General features: G+C 33.4%; 1 long non-coding RNA gene across 1 annotated transcript in view; it reads left to right on the top strand.

Annotated features, from left to right (window-relative positions):
* LOC123379273 overlaps positions 1-20,041 on the top strand; it is a 407,173-nt gene that overhangs the window by 232,506 nt on the left and 154,626 nt on the right. Inside the window, exon 4 of the long non-coding RNA XR_006583537.1 lies at positions 17,935-18,028. This is a non-coding gene — a long non-coding RNA (uncharacterized LOC123379273). The remainder of the gene's footprint in view (positions 1-17,934; positions 18,029-20,041) is intronic.

Below are 20,041 nucleotides of genomic sequence, written 5' to 3' on the forward strand. Positions count from 1 at the left end.
TGCATAAAAGATATGTTAAGCAAAAGCAATGCTATATCCCAGACATAGGCTAACATTTATTGAAGGAGTGGGCATGCAAGTTCTTTACAAGCACTATGGCATTTAATTATTCCTACAGTTCTGTATAATACTATCACCTCTCATTTTTAATGCCTGGAAAACTGAAGCACAAAGAGATGTTACAACATCTATGTACACTCAGCAAATGAATAGGGGACCTAAGAGCTAAAGCCAGAGAATACAAATACGTTACCTGCCCTCTTAACTCCTTGTGCTGTGGTTGGGTAGGAAAAGATACTGCATATATAGACTAAGCACAAAGAGGCAATATAGCATAGAAGTTGAGGGCATAGATTCTGGAGCCAAATGTCTGGAATGTCTGAATTTACATTCTGGCTCCCTTTCTGTGACCTTGGTCAAATTAATCAGCCAGTTTCCTCAACAATATGATAGAATAATTACAGTATCTACCTCATACAAGTGGTGCTATGATTAAATGAACATATTAATGTAAAATTCTTCCAACTATACATGTTATTCAGTAAACTACAATAAACAATACACAAGTATTGGCTATGTTGTTATTTTTTCTTTTTACAGTAGATATAATCACATTGTCTCTTGAGAAATGTGAATAGCAGGTGGCCACAGAAATGGTGGATCACTTAAGCTCAGGTTTTATTCTGAATAATGCTGAGATATTCCTTTGGTTGTCCATGGGGTTACGAATACATCCTACTCTGTGAACCACTGGGATTCACAGTGATTGAATATGTACTCATAGTTTCTCTTTTCTGTGTCTGGATATGACTCTTGGAATAAACTCCCCTGTGAACCCTAGTTCTGGGTGTCTTTTCTGTACAACCTATCAGAGACTGCTTTAAGTACCTGATAGTGCCACCATAGTTACTCTAATCTAATATAAACATGTGAATTAAATATACACACACTTCATTTCCACTGATATGCTAACATTTTTTTTCATCGTACTGCTTACCTTTTTCTTTTCTTCCATTCTTTCTAGTGCTTTCTTACTCTCTCTAATGTTTCTTTACTTTTCCGTTGTTTTTATATGACTCTCACTTCATTAAAGGTGAGTTTTGAAATCTGAAATTTTGGGATTAAAGTCAATTTATGTCCAGTGATAAAGTAATTGAAACCCAAAATATGAACACATAAACCATTATATTTTTACTCAGTCATTACATACTCTTTCAGTTTATTTTGTGTGTCATTAAAAAATCAAGCATGATGTCAGCATTAAAAAGTATCTAATTTTGTTTCCTAACAAAATGAAATGCATAGACTGTTATTTATTTTTCACTGACATTACTCTATTAGTGTGAGTTGTTGATAAGCTAATTTACAGTGGTAGATAAGATCAAGGCTTCGCCTTAGGCTGATTTATCATAGTTCATATATTTGCTAACAGGCTGGCAAGTGAAGCCTTTGAACATATAATGAATTTACAATGTCTACCCATTATGTCACACCAGGTGATTAGTTAACCTATTCCTTGTATATTTATATTATTTTATATTGAGTTTCAACAGCAAATGAATATGGTTGTATTACATCAATAGGATAAATTCCAAATGTTCAAATGTTTAGCCATTCTGAAAATAAATACAATCATATGCCACAATTTATTATGCTGTTAGTTTACTGCAGTACCTTGCATTCAATTTATAAATTAATTACAAATCATAAAAAAAAAAGCACACGCAATTTTAGAGCTGGAAGGCAACCTTAGAAATGATGTTGTCCAACTTCATTTTATAGAGAGCAAAATGAAATGGCAAGAGATGGGAAGTAACTTGCCACTGTAACAGAGCTAGTTTGAAACAAGACTTAGAGTAGGCTTCCCTGACACTTTTTATTTGATAAATCCTTTTCATTGAACACCACATCAAATCATCCTGAAATTACATTTGTGTTGCATCTATGAATAACTACTAGTAACTGAATGTGTTTTTTAGGAGAAGACTTTCATATAAGTGCTTAACAAACTAAAGGATGCTTTATATTCATTGCTATTTACTATCAAAAAGAAAGATATGCTAGGGTGGTAAAAACACCCATAACTACTCAGACAATAGATGGTAACACCCATATGGGTAAATTTGAAGAAGCAAACTCTTATTATTCATTGTGCATCGTAGAAAGCTTACATTAAAAAGAACTGAATATAGTTTATAGCAATAAGTCTAAAAAGTACATTGTTTACTCATACCAAAAATAAATTCAGGAAGTTATTATAAGTTCATTTTAATGTCATGGTTTAAGTATCCAACATACCATGTTTCAGTCACAGTAGGTAAAACCTGAATTATTATTTTTTTAAAATTTTTTAATGTTTATTTATTTTTGAGAGATAGAGACAGAGCGTGAGTGGGGGAGGGACAGAGAGAGAGGGAGACACAAAATCCAAAGTAAGCTCCAGGCTCTGAGCTGTCAGCACAGAGCTGGATGTGGGGTTCAAACTTGGGAACTAGGGCGAAGTCAGACACTTAATCAACTGAGCCACGCAGGCACCCCCCTGAATTATTTTTTATCATATTTTATACAGTCAAAAGTATTGCCCTAACATTATTTTTACCTCAACAATTTATTTGAAAGTATGTGTCCATAAACATTTAATTAAGAAAACTCCTTATGTCAGATATTCAATTTTTTTGACAATCTAAACTCTTCCAAATTGATTAACCTCAAGCTGTGATGCTCATGGCAATGCTAACCTGAAGATGTTTGCCTTCCAGTATATCTCCTAAAAAGAGGCCTAGAAATGTGAATTGCAAATTATAGCATTATGTGCTTTCCTTTTGTGGGATTATATGAGAGTGAGAAATCAAATCCACACTGAGATCCAAGTTCTTAAAACACACTTTAATATTTTATGCTTCAATTTAATTTCTGTAAGATGTATCTTTCTATTTCTAAGAGGAAAAAGACATTAAACTGTCTCCCTTAAGGATCTTCAAAGAATTGAAACAATGAGTAGTTCTGGAAGAGATAATAATTTGAGAAGATAAAGATTAATGAATCAGAAGATTGGTTACTAAATTTTCCTTGGTATACATTTATAGTTTCAAAATTTTTAATTATGTTTTGATCATTAACTATCAATTTTGTACATTCCAAATGTAGGATCAGTTTAAAATATACCCATATGATATACATAGATTTAAAATTTTTTGTTAACTTTTATTTATTTTTGAGAGACAGAGAGAGACAGAGCATGAGTGGGGGAGGGACAGAGAGAGACAGACACACACAGAATCCGAAGCAGGCTCCAGGCTTTGAGCTGTCGCACCCCAGGTGCCCCATATATACATAGATTTTAAAGTCCGAGTATGATTTTTTTCTCCATGATAGCTGCTTCCCAAACAACGAAAATTGCAGCCATGTGAAAGAACGCATTAAGAATATTTATATGAGAAGTACCATTTCACAGTTTGGTGGAATATTAAAGGATTTCAAGTGCAAGAAAACATAGCTGAGATGCAGTGTAATTAATTTACACAATTGGATATGGTGCATTTTACAAAACAATGATACTTTTCACAGAATACTCTGTATATCATTCTACTGTGTGAGTCGATTAGGTTCCTGTCAGAAAGGCCACAAGAGGAGTAAATGAAGCAAGAAGTAGGTCACTGTAGATGATTGAATAAAGGAACAGAGGGGGAGGGAAGATTCAAGGTCAATATGAATACTTCAAAGCTGGTTGATGACAGAAGTAGAAGAAAGAGGGAAATTAGAAAGACAAGATAGAATGCGGCAGAAGTTGTATTTTTTAAAGACATTTATCTGAGAAGAAAACTGAAGCCAATAAGTAGGATGCTTTAGACATGCATGGTACTAGAGCATTTTAGTTTTTTCTCAAGCTCACTTTATATCTGGATGTTTTTCAATTTTTCCTGGCTTGTTTAATGCTTCGGAAGCATGGAAGTGCTGCCTTTTTTTTTTTATGACAACTATGTTGAGATATAATTCATAACATACAGTTGACCCATTTAAAGTATATAATTCATGATTTGTTAATATATTTACAGATCTGTGCAACCATACATACCATCAATTTTAGAACATTTTATCATCCCCGAAAGAAACTCTTCATGTATTAGCAGTTGCTCTCCATTTTCCTGAACACCCCAGTCCTAGGTAACCATTGATTTACTCACTGCCACTGTAAATTTGCCCATCCTGGACATGTCATATTATGGAATCACTCAACATATGGTCTTTTATGAGTGATTTCTTTCACTTGATGTAACGTTTTCAAGGTTGATCCATGTTGTAGCACATATCAGTACTTCATTGATTTTTTTAAATTTTTTTTAATGTTTATTTATTTTTGAGACAGAGAGAGACAGAGCATGAATGGGGGAGGGGCAGAGAGAGAGGGAGACACAGGATCGGAAGCATGCTCCAGGCCCTGAGCCATCAGCTCAGAGCCCGACGCGGGGCTCGAACTCACGGACCGTGAGATCGTGACCTGAGCTGAAGTCGGACGCTTAACCGACTGAGCCACCCAGGCGCCCCAGTACTTCATTGATTTTTATTCCTAAGTAATATACTATTGTATGGATATACCACAAATTATTTATCTATTCATCAGTTGATGCACATTTGAGTTATTTGTTTTGTTTTGTTAGCTAACATGAACATTCTACCATGAACATTGGTGAAGAATCTTTTGTGTGTATATATTTTCATTCCTCTTGGACATAGCCCTATCAGTGTAGTTCCTGTGTCATATGGTAGCTCTATGTTTAACATTTGGAAGAAGTGCCATACTTTTCCAAAGTTTCTTCCCCCCCACCCCCCGCAAGAATAGCTGTGTTATTTATTTACACTACAGTGTTTGAGAATTCCAATTTTGGCATATCCTGCCAACACTTATTTTTTGTCTTTTTTATTATAGTCATCCCAGTGGATGAAGTATTATGGTAATTTTCATTTCCATTTTTCTTACGGCTAATGATATTATCTTTGAGGTCTTTATTGGCATTTTTATACCTGCTTTGATGAAATGTATATTTAGCTACTTGGCCCATTTTAAATTGGGTTATTTGTCTTTTTATTAGTGAGTTATTAAGTATTCTTTATATATTTTAGATACAAGTCCCTTATCAGATGTATGGTCTCCATTCTGTGGATTGTCCTTTCACTTTCTTATCAGTGTCTTTTGAACCCCAAGATTTTAAATTTTGATGAGGTACAGTTTATCAATTTTTTTCTCTTGTTGCTTGTGTTTCATCTAAGAATGATTTACCAGATCTAAAGTCATAAAGGTCTATCCCTAAGAATACTTATAGGAGTTTTATGGCTTCAGGACTCTCATTTAAGACTTTGACCCATTTCTATCCAGTGTCCTAGCACCATTTGTTGGAGCATCAATTATGTCCCCACTTAATTATTTTCATGCCCTTGTTGTAAGTCACCTGACCATAAATGTGAAGGCTTATTTCTATTCTGTTGATCTGTGTATCTATCCTTATGCCAGTACCAAACATAATTACTATAGCATTGTAGTAAGTCTTAAAATTGGGACAGCTAGTCCTCCAATATCATTCTTTTCAAGATTGTTTGGATATTTTGGTGCTCTAGATTTCCATATAAATTTAAAGGGTTTGTCAACTTCTGCCAAGAAACTAGCTGGGATTTTGATAGAGATTGTGTTAAATCTGAATATCTGCTTTAGACATGCATGGTACTAGAGCAATTTAGTTTTTTCTCAAGCTCACTTTATATCTGGATGTTTTTCAATTTTTCCTGGCTTGTTTAATGCTTCGGAAGCATGGAAGTGCTGCCTTTTTTTTTTTATGACAACTATGTTGAGATATAATGTTCGGGAATATGGGCATCTTCAAAAAATTAAGTCCTCTAGTCCACGAAGATGGGATATCTTTCCATATATTTATATCTTTAATTTCTTTCAACAATATTTTGTAGATTTAATCATATAATTTTTGCTTTTTTTGGTTAAATTTATTCTTCAGTACTTTATTTTCTATGCTATTACAAAGGGAATTGTAGATACCATTTTCAGATTGTTTGCTGCAGGTTCAGAGAAATATAAATGATTTTTGTATATTGAGCTTGTGTCTTGCAACCTTGCTGAACTCATTTATTAATTCTCACAGCTTTTTAATAGAGAACTTAAAATTTTCTGTTTAAGATCATACCATCTGCAGCTAGAGATAGTTTTACTTCTTTTCCAGACTGGACACATATTATTTCGTTTTATACCTTATTGTCTGGGCAAGAATCTCTAATAGAATGATGAATAGAAGTGGTGAGAACAGACATTTAGTTTTGCTCCTGATCTTGGGGTTTAAGATTCATTCTTTCACCATTAAATATAATGTTAGTTGTAGGTTTTAATAAATATCTTAGGTTGTATGTGGTGTTGGATTTAGGTTACTAGTATTTTATTAAAGATTTTTGGTTCTGCATTATGAGATAATGTTTTGTTATTTTCTTTTCTTTTGATGTCTTTGTCTTATTTGGGTATCAGTGTACTATTGGCCTCACTAAACATGTTGGGAAGCGTTTCTTCCTCTTCTGTATTTTGGAAGAGTTTATGAATAATTGGCATCAGTTCCTCTTTATTTTTTTTATTTTTATTTATTTATTTTTTTTAATACTAAATTTATTGTCAAATTGGTTTCCATACAACACCCAGTGCCCATCCCAAAAGGTGTCCTCCTATCAGTTCCTCTTTAAATGTTGGTAGAATTCACCAGGGAAGCCATATGGGCCTGGGCTTTTCTTTGTGGGAGTTTTAACTAAAAATTCAATCTCTACAATTCTTAAAAGTCTACTCAGATTGTCTGTTTCTTCAGTAGTTTGTGTCTTCTAGGAATTTGTGCATTTTCTGTGAGTTATCTAATTTTTGGTCTTCATTTGTTTATATTATTTCCTTAAAATTCTTTTTATTTCTATAAGGGCAATAGAAATGGCCACTCTTTTAAATCCTTATTTTAGTAATTTGAGTCTCCTCTCTTTTGCTTTGTTTGCATATCAAAAGATTTATCAATTTTGTTGATTTTCATTGAACATTATATTGATATAATTTAGTTCACTTCTTATCATTTAATTTCACTTTTTGTCTTCTATGTATGTTTCATGCCTCTTCTGTTTCTTTTTCCTCCTTTTTGTTTTCTTTTTTATAAAGTAAGTATTTTACAGAGTAAAATTTTAGTCCCTTAAATGATATTTACACTACATATTTTGAGTTACTTTCTCATTGATTGCTCTTGGGCTTACAGTGTATATCTTCATATGAGAAATTATTTCAAATATATAATTAGCTTATTATAGTAAGATACATATGATGTTAGCAAATCCTTCAAATTAGCTCCATTCTATCTTCTATATCCATACAAACACCTACATATTTAGCTCTAATAATAAATTATTATAATTATCACTTTATGTAATTTCATGTCTGTTAAAGAAACTGAAAACAGAAAGGAGAACAAGTATGTATTATGGTGATTATATATTAATCTCCTTTGCTTTCTATTTTTGGTTCTCTTCATTTGTTTTTCTTGACTCAAATTACCATCTGCCATTTCCATACTCCAGTACATATTTGTTCCCACACACATCTTTTGTGTTTTTATCATGACATATATTGCATTTGTCTATATTATAGGCCCAACAATCCATAAACATATATGCATAAACATATGCAATTGTTTTTAAATAGGTAAGAAAAAAAGGAAAAATGTTGATGCTACACTTTCTTTTATTGTATAAAAACCTTCACTGACGCTGTGTATTTGTGCATATGTGCACACATGTGATAAAACACATATTTAAAATTTCAATGTTTATTTTTGAGAGAGAGTACGCGGCGCATGCGCGCGCATGAGTGGGGGAGGGGCAGAGAGAGAGAGAGGGAGACACAGAATCCGAAGCAGGCTCCAGGCTCCGAGCTGTCAGCACAGAGCCCAAAGGCAGGAACTGTGAGGTCATGACCTGAGTCAAAGTTGGATGCTCAACCCACTGAGCCACCAGGGCGCCACGCATACACATATTTAAATTGCTGACTGGCGTCACTTGATTTTAGCCTAAAGAATTTCCTTTGTATTTCTTGTAACATAGGTTGGTATGCTAGCAATAAATTTACCCAGTTTCTTTATATTCTGGGAAAGCTAATTTAGTCTTCATTTTTTAAGACAGTTTTGTGGGGGCATCTGGGTGGCTCAGTTAGTTAAGCAACCAACTCTTGATTTCAGCTCAGGTCATGATCTCACAGTTCATGGGATGGAGCCTGTGTACAGCTCCACACTGATAGTGTGGACCCTGCTTGGGATTCTCTGTCTCCCTCTCTGCCCTTCCCCTGCTCACACATGCCTGTGGGCTTGTACATGCATGTTCTCACTCTCTCTCTCTCAAAATAAATAAATAAACTTAAAAAAAATAAGACAGTTTTTCTGGATATAATATCCTTTTGACACTGAAGACACAAGGAACAAAAGCAGAAATAAACGAATGGGACTACATCACATTAAATAACTTCTGAATAGCAAAAGAAACAAAATGAAAAAGCAGCCTGTGGAATGCGAGGTATCTGTATTTGTAAGTATTTCTATACTATATATCCAATAAGGGGTTAATAACCAAAATACATGAGGAACTTATATAACTCAATATCAAAGAACACTTATTAATCAATTAAAAAATAGGCAAAGGACCTGAATAGATACTTTCCAAAGACTTAGAAATGCTCAACAGGTGCATAAAAAGATGTTCAAGATCACTAATCATCAGGGAAATGCAAACCAAAAACACAAGGAGTTATATACTGCACTGTTAAGATAGTGTGTTGATGAGGAGGTGGAGAAAAGAGAACCCTTGTCTACTGTTGGTGGTGATGTAAATTGGAATAACCACTAGGGAAAATGGTATGAAACTTCCTAAAAAGATGAGAAATAGAACTATCACATGATCCAGGAACCACCTTTCTGGGTATATTTATACACAGGCAATGATAATGGGATCTTGAAGAGATAAGAGCTATCTGCACTCCCTTATTCATTGTGGCATATTTACAAGAATGAAGAAATAGAAACAACTTAAGTGTCCCACAGTGGATGAATTAATAAAGAAAAGGTGACATACACTAATATTAAATTACATATAAAATATCTAATATATTGGAATATCATTCAGCCATAAAAAAAGAAGAAAATCCTGTAATTTGTGACAACTTTAGGAAATCTTGAGGTATGCTAAGTGAAATAAGTCAGACAAGGAAAGGCAAATACTGTATGATCTCATTTGTGTGTGAAATCTGAAAAAGAAAGTAGGTTAGTGGTTGAGTGAGGCTAAAAGTTGGAAGAAATGGGGAGGTGTTGGTCAAAGAGCTCAAACTTGCAGTAATATGATGAATAAGTTCTGGAGATTTCGTATGAAGCATGGTGATTATAGCTGATGGTACTGTATATTTTACTTGAAAGTTGTCAAGAGTAAATCTTAAATATTCTTACCTCACATACACAATAGAATGGTAACTATGTGAGGTGATGTATGGGTTAACTAGTTATATTGTAGTAAACATTTCACAATATATATAATATGTATATCATATTATCACACTGTACCATTTATACTTACAAAATGTTGTAGGTCAATTATATCTCCATAAAGCTGGGGAAAAAGATTTTTGTTGACAGTTTTTTTTTTTTCCCCCAATACTTAGAATGCCATCTCACTGCTTTCAGGCCTCCATGGTTTCTATGAAGATGTCAGCTTTTATTCTTACTAGGATTTTTGTAAGCAAACATTTTTCTGTTGCTTTAATATTTTTCATTGTCTTTGTGTTTTATTCTTACTGTGATATGTCTGGGTGTGGATCTCTGTATTTATCCCACTTGGAATTTGTTGAGCTTCATACTGGAGTATATCAATGTTTTTAATCAAATTGTGAAGTTCTCAGCCATTATTTTCTGGAACTTTCTGGTTCTCCCACTCCTCTTAGTACTGTAATCATGCATATGTTCCTGTGCTTTAATGTTGCCCCACATTTCTTTGAGGTTATGTGTATTTCCTTCATATTTTTTCTTGATATTCTTCAAATTGCATACCCTGTCAATCTGACTTCGATTTTACTGGTTCTTTCTTCTGACTATCCACATCTTCTCTTGATCCTCCCTAGAAATTTTTTTTTCTAACCTCAATTATTGAATATTTCAATCCCCAAATTTCCAGTTTGTTAATTTTTATAATTTTTGTTTCATTATTGATGTTCTCTCTTTGATAAAGCACAGTTAACATAGCTACATTTACTTCTTTATGTATTGTTTCTTTAGTTTTTTGATCTAGCCGCATTTCAGGGGATGAGAGAGGCAAAAAAAAATTCAGGCTGCTGCACCATCTTGGCCCATCCCCCCGTTTCTTTACTTTTTTGAACACTAAACATTTTTATAATGGCTTCTCTGAAATCTTTGTTAAATCTGACATCTAGGCCCTCTCACAGGCAGTTTGTATTGCTTGTATTTTTTTTCCTCATATAAGGGTCACATTTTCCTGTTTATTTGTATGTCCTGTAATTTTTTGTGAAAACTAGACTTTTTATGTAGTTAAAGCAGCTCTGGATACTGATTCCCTCTTATGCTCCCCGGCTTGTTCGTTGTGGTGTTTTGTGTGTACGTGTGTGTGTTTTTCCTTTGTTTTTGTTTTTGTGTGTTATGACTTGGCTACACTATTTGAATCATATCTACTTTGGAAGTATGAAGCCTCTGATTTTTCTCAATAGGCTCAGCTTTGGATATTTAACTACACAACTATCTAGAATGATAGTGGTTTTATCAGGACTGTTGCTCTCAGATTTCTCTGTTAAGCACTTGCCTTGTTTGGTATCATACCAAACTCAGTCTCCACTAATTTGTGGCTGATTGCTCTGTTGTTTCCAAAAATAGCCTGGGGAGTAAATTACTTCACAGTCTAATCTAGCTAAATTTAGCATTCTTTGCAGGATAGTTTATAAGGCCAGTCTTTGAGGTTTATTTTGATCCCAGAAGTGATCTTTTTAGCTTCTGTTTCATTGGTGTACTCTGTTGAACTAGCTGGCATATTCTCTAGCTCCTTCTAATCAATGAGCTGTCAGCCTCCTTCTCTTAACTGCCTACCATCAAAATCTCTGCTGTTTTCAATCATACCTATTTAGGCTTGAACTCCTCAGAGTCTGTTTCAAGTAAAGTCAGTTACTTTCAGGAAAGAAAGCTCTCAACCTTTTTCTTCTTGCAGATTACCTCATCCCCTAGTCAGAATAACTAAACTACTGTTCCAGAGTTGTGTAAGGGGTCAGTACCCTGCTTCTCATTGCAAATAAAATGCTGGGTAGGGATGGTAGCCTGTGGTCTTCTCAGTTTGCCTCTACACATATAGAACTTCAGCTGTAAAAGCAAGACAGGGAAAGGGCAATTGGGCCCCCAGTATTTTCGGCGTGTTGCTCCTGGGATAAGTTCTTTGCACTCTCAGTGGGGGCTGGGCGGAAGAAGTGAGCCTGTGACCTCATAGCTACACTGGTAAGTATTTTAACTTTTGCAACTTAAAACTTGGAGAGGGTGGTGGTATGACAAATGCTGGCAGCCTACACTTTCTCATGAAATGCTGTGTTCCTTGACCGGAACCTAAGAGGAAAGGAAGCTCCAGGTTTTGTCTCCATTTGTCTGGAGCAGAGCTTCTGTCATTATGAGAGGAGTATGGGACAAGGAGGGAGATGGATGGTCAAGGCTCAAGTGCCATGGCCCTCTATTTTATATTTAGTAGATTCTTTCAGTATTTTTTTTTTCATTGTTTGTTCTTAGGATAACTTCCACATACTTTTTTTTTTTTTTACTTCCATATACTTTAAATGGTAATTTCTTTGTTTTTTAAATTTTCACATTCACCAAAATATTTTTTCTGGAGAGTGGATAGTGCCATTATGAAAGTTGATAGCAATTTGAATGCAGTTGATGCTTCATATAATGGGGATGGGAATATTTATGAATTCAACAGATAACCTGGAAAGCCGACTGTGTAGTACAGGTAGAGTCATTGACCTCATATAGTCTTTCCTTTCATGCATCCTGTTTCTGTTGGGCTTATTAGTCTTATTATATTAATTATATTGGGATAATTGGTCTTAAGACATTAAATAATGAGATATATGACTGATATATATAGAAAATGAATAGTAAGAAATAAAGAAAATAACAGTATGAAAGAGCATAATGGTACTGTGATAAAAGAGAATGGATCAGCAGCAGGCAAGAATACTGTACCCAGAGTGATTTGGGAAGGCCTTACTAAGCATGTGGTATTAGAGCAGAGGTTGGAAGAAGAAGCCAAGCATGTGAACCATCCAGGGGAAATTATTTCAGAGACAGGAAGGTGAAAAAGTTTTCATAATCATAGGAGCTAATGATTTGTTGTTCTTTAAAGGATAATAATAATCTGAGCAAAGAACTGCTAGAAAAGGAGAAATGAAATATGCAGGAATCAGTGTAAATAATTTAGTAAGGTCCTAATGGTAGAAGGAATTGGGATCCAAAGCATAAGAAAAGTATTATAGAGGAGTTAGCATTTTTTGTGATGAAAGTGATACTGTTTGCAAAGCCTTGAGGTTGAGGGAATTTCTCAAATTAGTAAAAATATAAAATTTAAAGCTAAGAAGGAACTTGGAATCAGATGAGAAAGGAAATAAAAAGAAAGATGAGCACGTTTACCTTTCTTAAATAACAGTGTTACAAAATGCCAACTGAGTCAACATTTAATTAATATTTTATCAAATGTTTTTCAAATAAACTAAAAGCACAGATGCATTTTCACATGATTTAAAATAACTGTTTATAGAAGCTGTTTTAAAATTTTATTTATCTAATAAGTGTGTTATATGTGTGTTACTGGGACAGAGTCATTTTATTTTCATGTCCATAGAGGGGATAAAAGAGAAGAACCTTAGAGATAAGGCACATGTACAGAACTAAGTGATAAAAAAGAAAAAGAGAGAGAGAGAGAGAGAGAGAGAGAGAGAGAGATCATAGCCGCACTTGAATTAGCTTATATACCTGAAGGGAAAATGTATGCTATAATGAGATTCAATAATAGTTCAATTACAGTAGATCTTGTGAAGGGCCAGTTAGAGGCTTGACAACAAATATATCAAGTTCAAAAATAGTTTCTGAGAGTCAATTGAAGGCACTGACAAGCAATTATATATTTACATAGAAATCTAAAATCAAATAAAGTTGGTTTAGTTATCCATACAGCAGCTAATTGACCAGATGTATTCCAAAATAAGACAATCTCATATTTGCATCATAGAAGTAAATGAAATTGTTAAACCAATTTCATCTAAATAAAGGAGAATAAAATGAAATTTGCAAACATTAACATAAAATTCAATAGCTGACATAAAGCATTTGTGAAAATGTGAAAAGCTCATAGAAAACTAAGGAAAATGCATTGCCTTAAATGTCCTTCAGAAAGTCTTTAAAATGTCTTGCATCAAGTCAGAGTAACATGACAGTTAATAGCAACAAAGAGGTTATAACTATTCAGATCTAAAAATATCTCACAATAATATGTACTCTCTCAGAAAATGAAAAAAAAAAAAAAAACAATATGACATTTTAAGACCTGGGACAATGAAAGTACTAAATGTCTTTTCACCTTCACCTGTATCTAGTGTTGTTTTCTTTTTTCTGATTTTCTATATTGATGATGTGACAATTGAACTGAATGATAAATTTCTTGCTTATATTGTGCATGTTGCAAGTTTGATCTTCAAAAACTAATCGTTATGCCATGTTTCCCTGTTTTACTTGTTATCTCATCCAAAGAAAAACTGTTGATGTATTAAATTTTATCCAGTTTTCTTGTCCTTTGCAAAAACAAAAACACGCCCCCCCCAAAAAAAAAAAAAAAAACCTAACAACTTTGCAACAGTCATCTTTCTATATGTGAATAACCACACAAAAAAATTGAAGCCCAGGTATGGGCTGTGTATCTGTGGGGGAGCTGTCATAGGGTATAGAGAATCTAGAGGGAGGGGCCAAGTTTAATTTTTTTTCTAGCTCAAAAAGCACATCATCAACTAGATGTCAGGTCAAATATTCTGAAGTTGTTTATGAAGTTTACGGTCAGGCTTTTCAAAACAGTGCATTTTATATTTAGTAATTCTTATGGGGGGGCAGGACAGGTAGCAGGTGGCAGGTAAAAATGAAGGCTATGTAGGAATTATGAAACGACACAGGAAAAGAATAGGAATAAAAAAAAGTTTAGCAATATCTCTTGATAAGTTAATGGTTTTAGGATAGCTTTCCTTATTAGTGAACAAGGTTGGGAGGTACTAGTCATTTAAATTTAGCCCAAAGTCAGATCTATTTAAAACAGAGTTAGTTATACCACAGGTAAAGAGATGAGGGATTAACTATTTGATATGAGTTTTATGCTAAAATTATCCTTGTATACCTAGACAAAATATTCTAAATTTTTAAAGATGTAACCACTATGTGGAAGGTAAGAACTGTACATCCTTCTATAGCACTGTGACAGAATTGATACAGCTGAGCCTAGATCCATACTATCATGAACCAGGAAGGTCAAATGCAGTTTCAAGAATTCAGACGCAAGCCAGTGTGCAGCCTGTGGCCAATAAATGAAGTTTACTGCTTGTCTTTATGCATTTTAGTATTATTTTAACAGTTAAGAAGCTACTTTTTGATAACATTGAATATGTATGCAAATCTAGAGCTAAAATAACATGTTATAGCATTGTTTCTACTAAAAAAAGTGAAATACGTTTCATCAGGCATGTGTAGCTGTATTATTATTTCAATAAAATAAAATACTATTTAGTAATTGAAAAGTAATCATACATGAATATTGGTGGACATGGAAACATAATCATATATAATTGACTAAAGCTAGTTGCAAAATAACTACATCCATGAAAATATATTTTCATTACCCTCTCTACCTATTCTTACTACCCTCTCCACTACAGGTAATCTGAAAGTTTTAATTTTGTTTTTGTTTTGTTTTGTTTTTTTCTTATGTAATGGACATTCCTGTACCTGTGTTATTAATTTACATTATTCTTATTGAGGTATTACCTTACCTTTAGAGAAGACATTGTGTTCTTTGAATCTTTCTAAGGTAAATCTGTTTCCTTATGTAAATATGATCTTTGCTTTTCCTAAAGACTAGTAAGATACTTTGTTTGATAGATTTGTCTCATACTGTCCTTAGGAGTGAATTTCTAGCTAATCTTTAATGGATATATAGCATGATCAGGTCATGAAGGTAAACTAATCACTTTGATTTTTTTTTCTTTTACACGAAAATGTCATATAACCTACACAGACTCATTCAGTTGATTTTGAAATTAAGGTACACCAACATTCTGAAGTAACCTGAGTAGCCTATTCTCCTTTTTTATTTTTTCCAAGAACTTTGCAAGAGGTGAATTAATTGTTCCTTAAAAGTTTGGTGTGATTTGGCTGCACATATGTTGTGTTCATTTTAGTTTTTAATTTATTTAATACCTTCTAATCTATTAATTTCTCTGTATTTTGCTCTAGCTTAGTTAAAATATTTTATTTTAACAAATAACAAAACTTATTTTACAGTGAATTGTGAAAGAAATCTGTCTTGTTCTCTTCATCCTCATTTTGGAATAGTAAGGGCAAATCGACCTGTCTTGGGTAGTTATTCCCTTCACAGAATTTAATTGGAATCATTTTTACCTTTCATGTCTTCATTGAAGTGGGAAACATTCTCTGTGTGGCATAGTTGAGGAATAACAAGACAGCAATAAAATGTTTATGCAGTACTTATATTATGCCAAGGAATATTCTAAGTATTCCATGTTTAAGACCACTGGTTCTGGAGTCTGATCTGTGATCTGGAGCAAAATATCTAATCTCTATGGGCCTCAAGTGTATAATGTATAAAATTGTAGTAGCAATAATACATATCTCATTGGACTTTATGAAGATGTAATACATGATTTCAGTGATTGTCTTTTTCTTATTTCTTGTTAAAAAAAAAAAAGTTAACAGAGAACCCTAATGTGTGAGAGAGAAAACTTGAACTATTCATTTTGAAATGGATCTGGAGACTCACCAACTCACTGTCCCTTGCCTGTCTTCTACTCTCCACTCCAAAACAGGTGGCCCAAGAAGCACCTCTTTGTGTATGTAAACTTTAAAGGAATAGTTGTAAAAGAACTGTGTCGTGTATTTATCAGAAGTGAATATCATTTGGTTACATTGTTAATTATGCAAAGAAATTTGTCTTTGCAGATCACATCTTGGACTCTGTTTACCAGCTGAAAGCTATAAAAGTTAAATAATTTCTGTGAGACTGAATTTCTTCATGTTTTAACTTTATGAAGAAGCATACCTTGAAAGATTATTTTGAATTCTGGTGATATCTGTAAAATTTCAGGTTGTCTTTAGTTTTACTTGCAGGTTTATAATACATGGCACTGCCACTCTTCTGCTTTGATTTTCAAGCCAAATTTGCCTGATATAGGTTGTATGTTCCTATTACTAATTATAATTAAAGCTGGCCTATATTGATTCAGGAATGCCTCTTTGGACTTTACATAAAGTATTCAGAATTTACTAATTCTCTTAGAGGTGTTACACAGTTACCTGACTGAAACTACACATGACGCTTACAGCAATCTCTGACTTTATTAGTGTTAAGCAGTAAATCCTGTCTAATACTTTGGCTGCTACCTATTTGACCACTACTAATATGTAGACGTTATTTTGCCCATCACTTATCCTGATCTCTATGTACCTGAATATGTCTTTGCCTAAATCCCATAAGAATGAGTAGGCATCATTACTGGTTGAGATAATCTAAGGGCCCTGAAACTTACAAGACAGTTACAATGCTTGAAAGCATACACTTAAAAAAAAAAAAATTTAAACCATACAATAAAGTTATTGTTTTAACCATACAATAAGGTTATAAGTGCTGCCATGACCTTTCTAGATCATGACTGATTCATCATAAATTATGTAAATAATAAAAATTATTTAAAATCAATGAAAACATAATCATAAAACACACTCAATTGGCATATGGTAAATGTTTCCAAAATGCTATTATAGAAAAATATGTGCCTTTTATAATAAGGTGATTAAAAACTAATATTCTAGTCCCTTTTCTACATCTTCTCCTAGTTTTACAATTAGCATAAAGTATATTATGAATATCTAAATAAATATACACACATTTATATTAGAGCTTAAAGTTTACATGTATTTTATACACATGTGAGAGAGTACCTATTTGTGTATGTGTGCATGCACATATGTGAGATGCACTTATAATTTTAGGAAAATTGTCTCATTTTTCATTCCTATCTTTCATTTGTGTATGTCCAGTAATCTTATAAGAATGAATTAAAAATAAAATGAATTGATTCACACCTTTGAATAAGGCAGTACTTTTACCTTGACAACCCAGTGCAATCCCTGATATTCTTATATATTAGTTCTGTTGTGAAGCCTACCTAAGTATATACATATCAGAATGAAACAAAACAAGATAGAACTTCCCAAGTGACTCTAGTTCACAGCCACGACTAAGAAGATTCTTGAATAAAATTGTGAGCTGAAACAAGACCTTCTTACTCTCTTCTGGAAGGGCTGATTCTACAAGGCTTTGGGAATCATACGTATGTCACTGTGTAGCATGAATGCTTTCCTTCAGGAATGTTTCAAAAGTAAAGCTAATAAAGTGTTTCCCTTCTTGAGAAAAGAGTGCTCCTTGTGATCTTCAATGCCTTATAAATCATGAGTTCTTAAAACCTGTTTCTTAATACAGTTGCTGGGAGAAATGAAACATAATAACTGTAGTAGGTATTGTTATTATTCATAAACTATTTCCTTTTCTCTCTCTTCCTAGGTGAATGATAGGATTGAACTTGACAGCTACCTTTAAATGTGACTTGCTACATAGCCAGTGGTATGGGAGAAGTGAGACATACCATTTTTAAAAAGTAAGTTTGAAGTGCTGTGTACTCATAGTGTGTACTGTATTTTCCTTGTGCAGTAGTGAGCTGTGTATTCGAGACAGTGACTATTGTATCAGCATCAGGACCAGACTTAAAACATAGTGACATAAAGCAGAGCTCTGCAGCTTGCCTGAAATGGACATGAACATGTCTGAAAAATTAATCATTTTAATTGTTTTTAATTCCTTGAGTTTTTTGAAGTTACTTATTCATTACTGCAGTCTAACTTCAGCATACCCTGACTGAAACAAAAGTTAAAATATTAAACTAGTAGTCATGGAAGTAAACCCTATTTCAGTATAACCATAACAGAAGTGTTGCAATTATATATGGCAATTCTTTTCATTTTGAAATTCTTATCTTGTCTCACATGTTCAGTTCTTTCCATATATCGGATTTAATTCTCATCGTGACTTTAAGAAAAATTTAATACTTCATTCTCATTTTTACCTCAGAGGAAACAAAGGCTTACAGAAGAAACATTCCTTCAATATCATACAACTAGTGAGTGACAGAAACATCTCAGGTGCAGATTTTTATTTAAATTGTAAGGTTCACGCCCTTAAACATTGTGTGATATGTTATCTATGTGTCCAAAACAAGCAAGTAAAATTAACTAACTAAACATTAAATAGTCACTAAATAAGGAATATTTATATATTCCATATATACAAGGGAACCACATAAGTGAGAAGTGAGGAAGTGGATGGCAGGTAATAGATAATAGCAAAATTAGTAAGTCATTAAGTCTTACAATGGACAAGCTGAAGATCTCAGGACAGTGTGGAGAGGAAGCTGGATCAGGAGGCTTGTATATAGATCAGCAATAAACATGAAGTAGCTGTTCTACTGAAGGGAGAGACACTGAACCTGAGATGACCTGTATCAGTGAAAGTTGGTCACAGAAGTGATGGAAACTATAGCTGTATATTGTGTGAGTTTAGGGACTGCCAGGACCCTCAAGTAAGAAATGACCCAGTGAAAAATTATGAGCATTCAGATAGGTGATTTTTCACACTGTTGCTGTTAAGAGTCCAAAGGGGAGACTGTATTCCTAATGATCCCTGGAACAGATTTGCGCTATGGAAAGTGTGATATATCTGTAAAAGTAATTTGTGTCTTTTTTGTTCATCTGAAGTTCTGTAACAAGATTTAAGAATTCCTTGTAGTTTTTTTTTTTTCTTATTGACCTTATATCTGTTTTATCTATAAGTATATAAATTACTCTGTGTGGTGAGTAATTTTAAAAAATATAGGCTTTGAGTAAACACATTTAAAATTAATAGAAAATTTCTTGAAAAATAAATGGGGAATTTTAGCCCAAATATGACACTGTGTGTGATAGATATTTCAGGCAGTAAATTTGAAAGCAAAGCCTATTTCTTAGGAGAATCAAAACATTATTGTATTTGTTTGGGTCCTCTGGAAACCAGATAGCAGGATGTGATCATGTGTGCATTTTTATCCATAATATTTCTGTGTATTGACCAATTCTAAGATGCAGTGAAATAGTCTTTCCTTTTTATATATTGGTTTCTTAACCATCCCTTAAAAATGATCTATAGGTCCCCTAATATAGTTAGCAAAACAAATTGTGTAGAATGCCAATTTTTGATATTTTTGGTTCATGGCACAGAATTGTAGTAAGCAATGAATCCAAATTATGAAACACTGTCCCAACCATTTTTGCTAATATATTTAACAGTTAGGGATTTATCAAATGTATGCTTTATTCCAAACAAAACAAGGATTATGGAAATGCACAGTTAAATAGTCAAATGTTTATTTAAAGATGATTTCTTGAATCTCCTTTAAATAGAGAACAATTATACTTAAATTGTTATTCTTCCTTTCTTTCTATAAACCTCCTCATTTTCGTTTTGAATTTGTAATTATGTGGGATATTATCATACTAAAGGAAACACTGTGGAACATTACACAAAGCTTTCGAGTTAAAAATCAAAGCTAAATTTCTTTATTTTTATTATCCTTTTTTAG

Source organism: Felis catus, chromosome A1, assembly GCF_018350175.1.
Source record: "Felis catus isolate Fca126 chromosome A1, F.catus_Fca126_mat1.0, whole genome shotgun sequence".
Classification (NCBI taxonomy): domain Eukaryota; kingdom Metazoa; phylum Chordata; class Mammalia; order Carnivora; family Felidae; genus Felis; species Felis catus.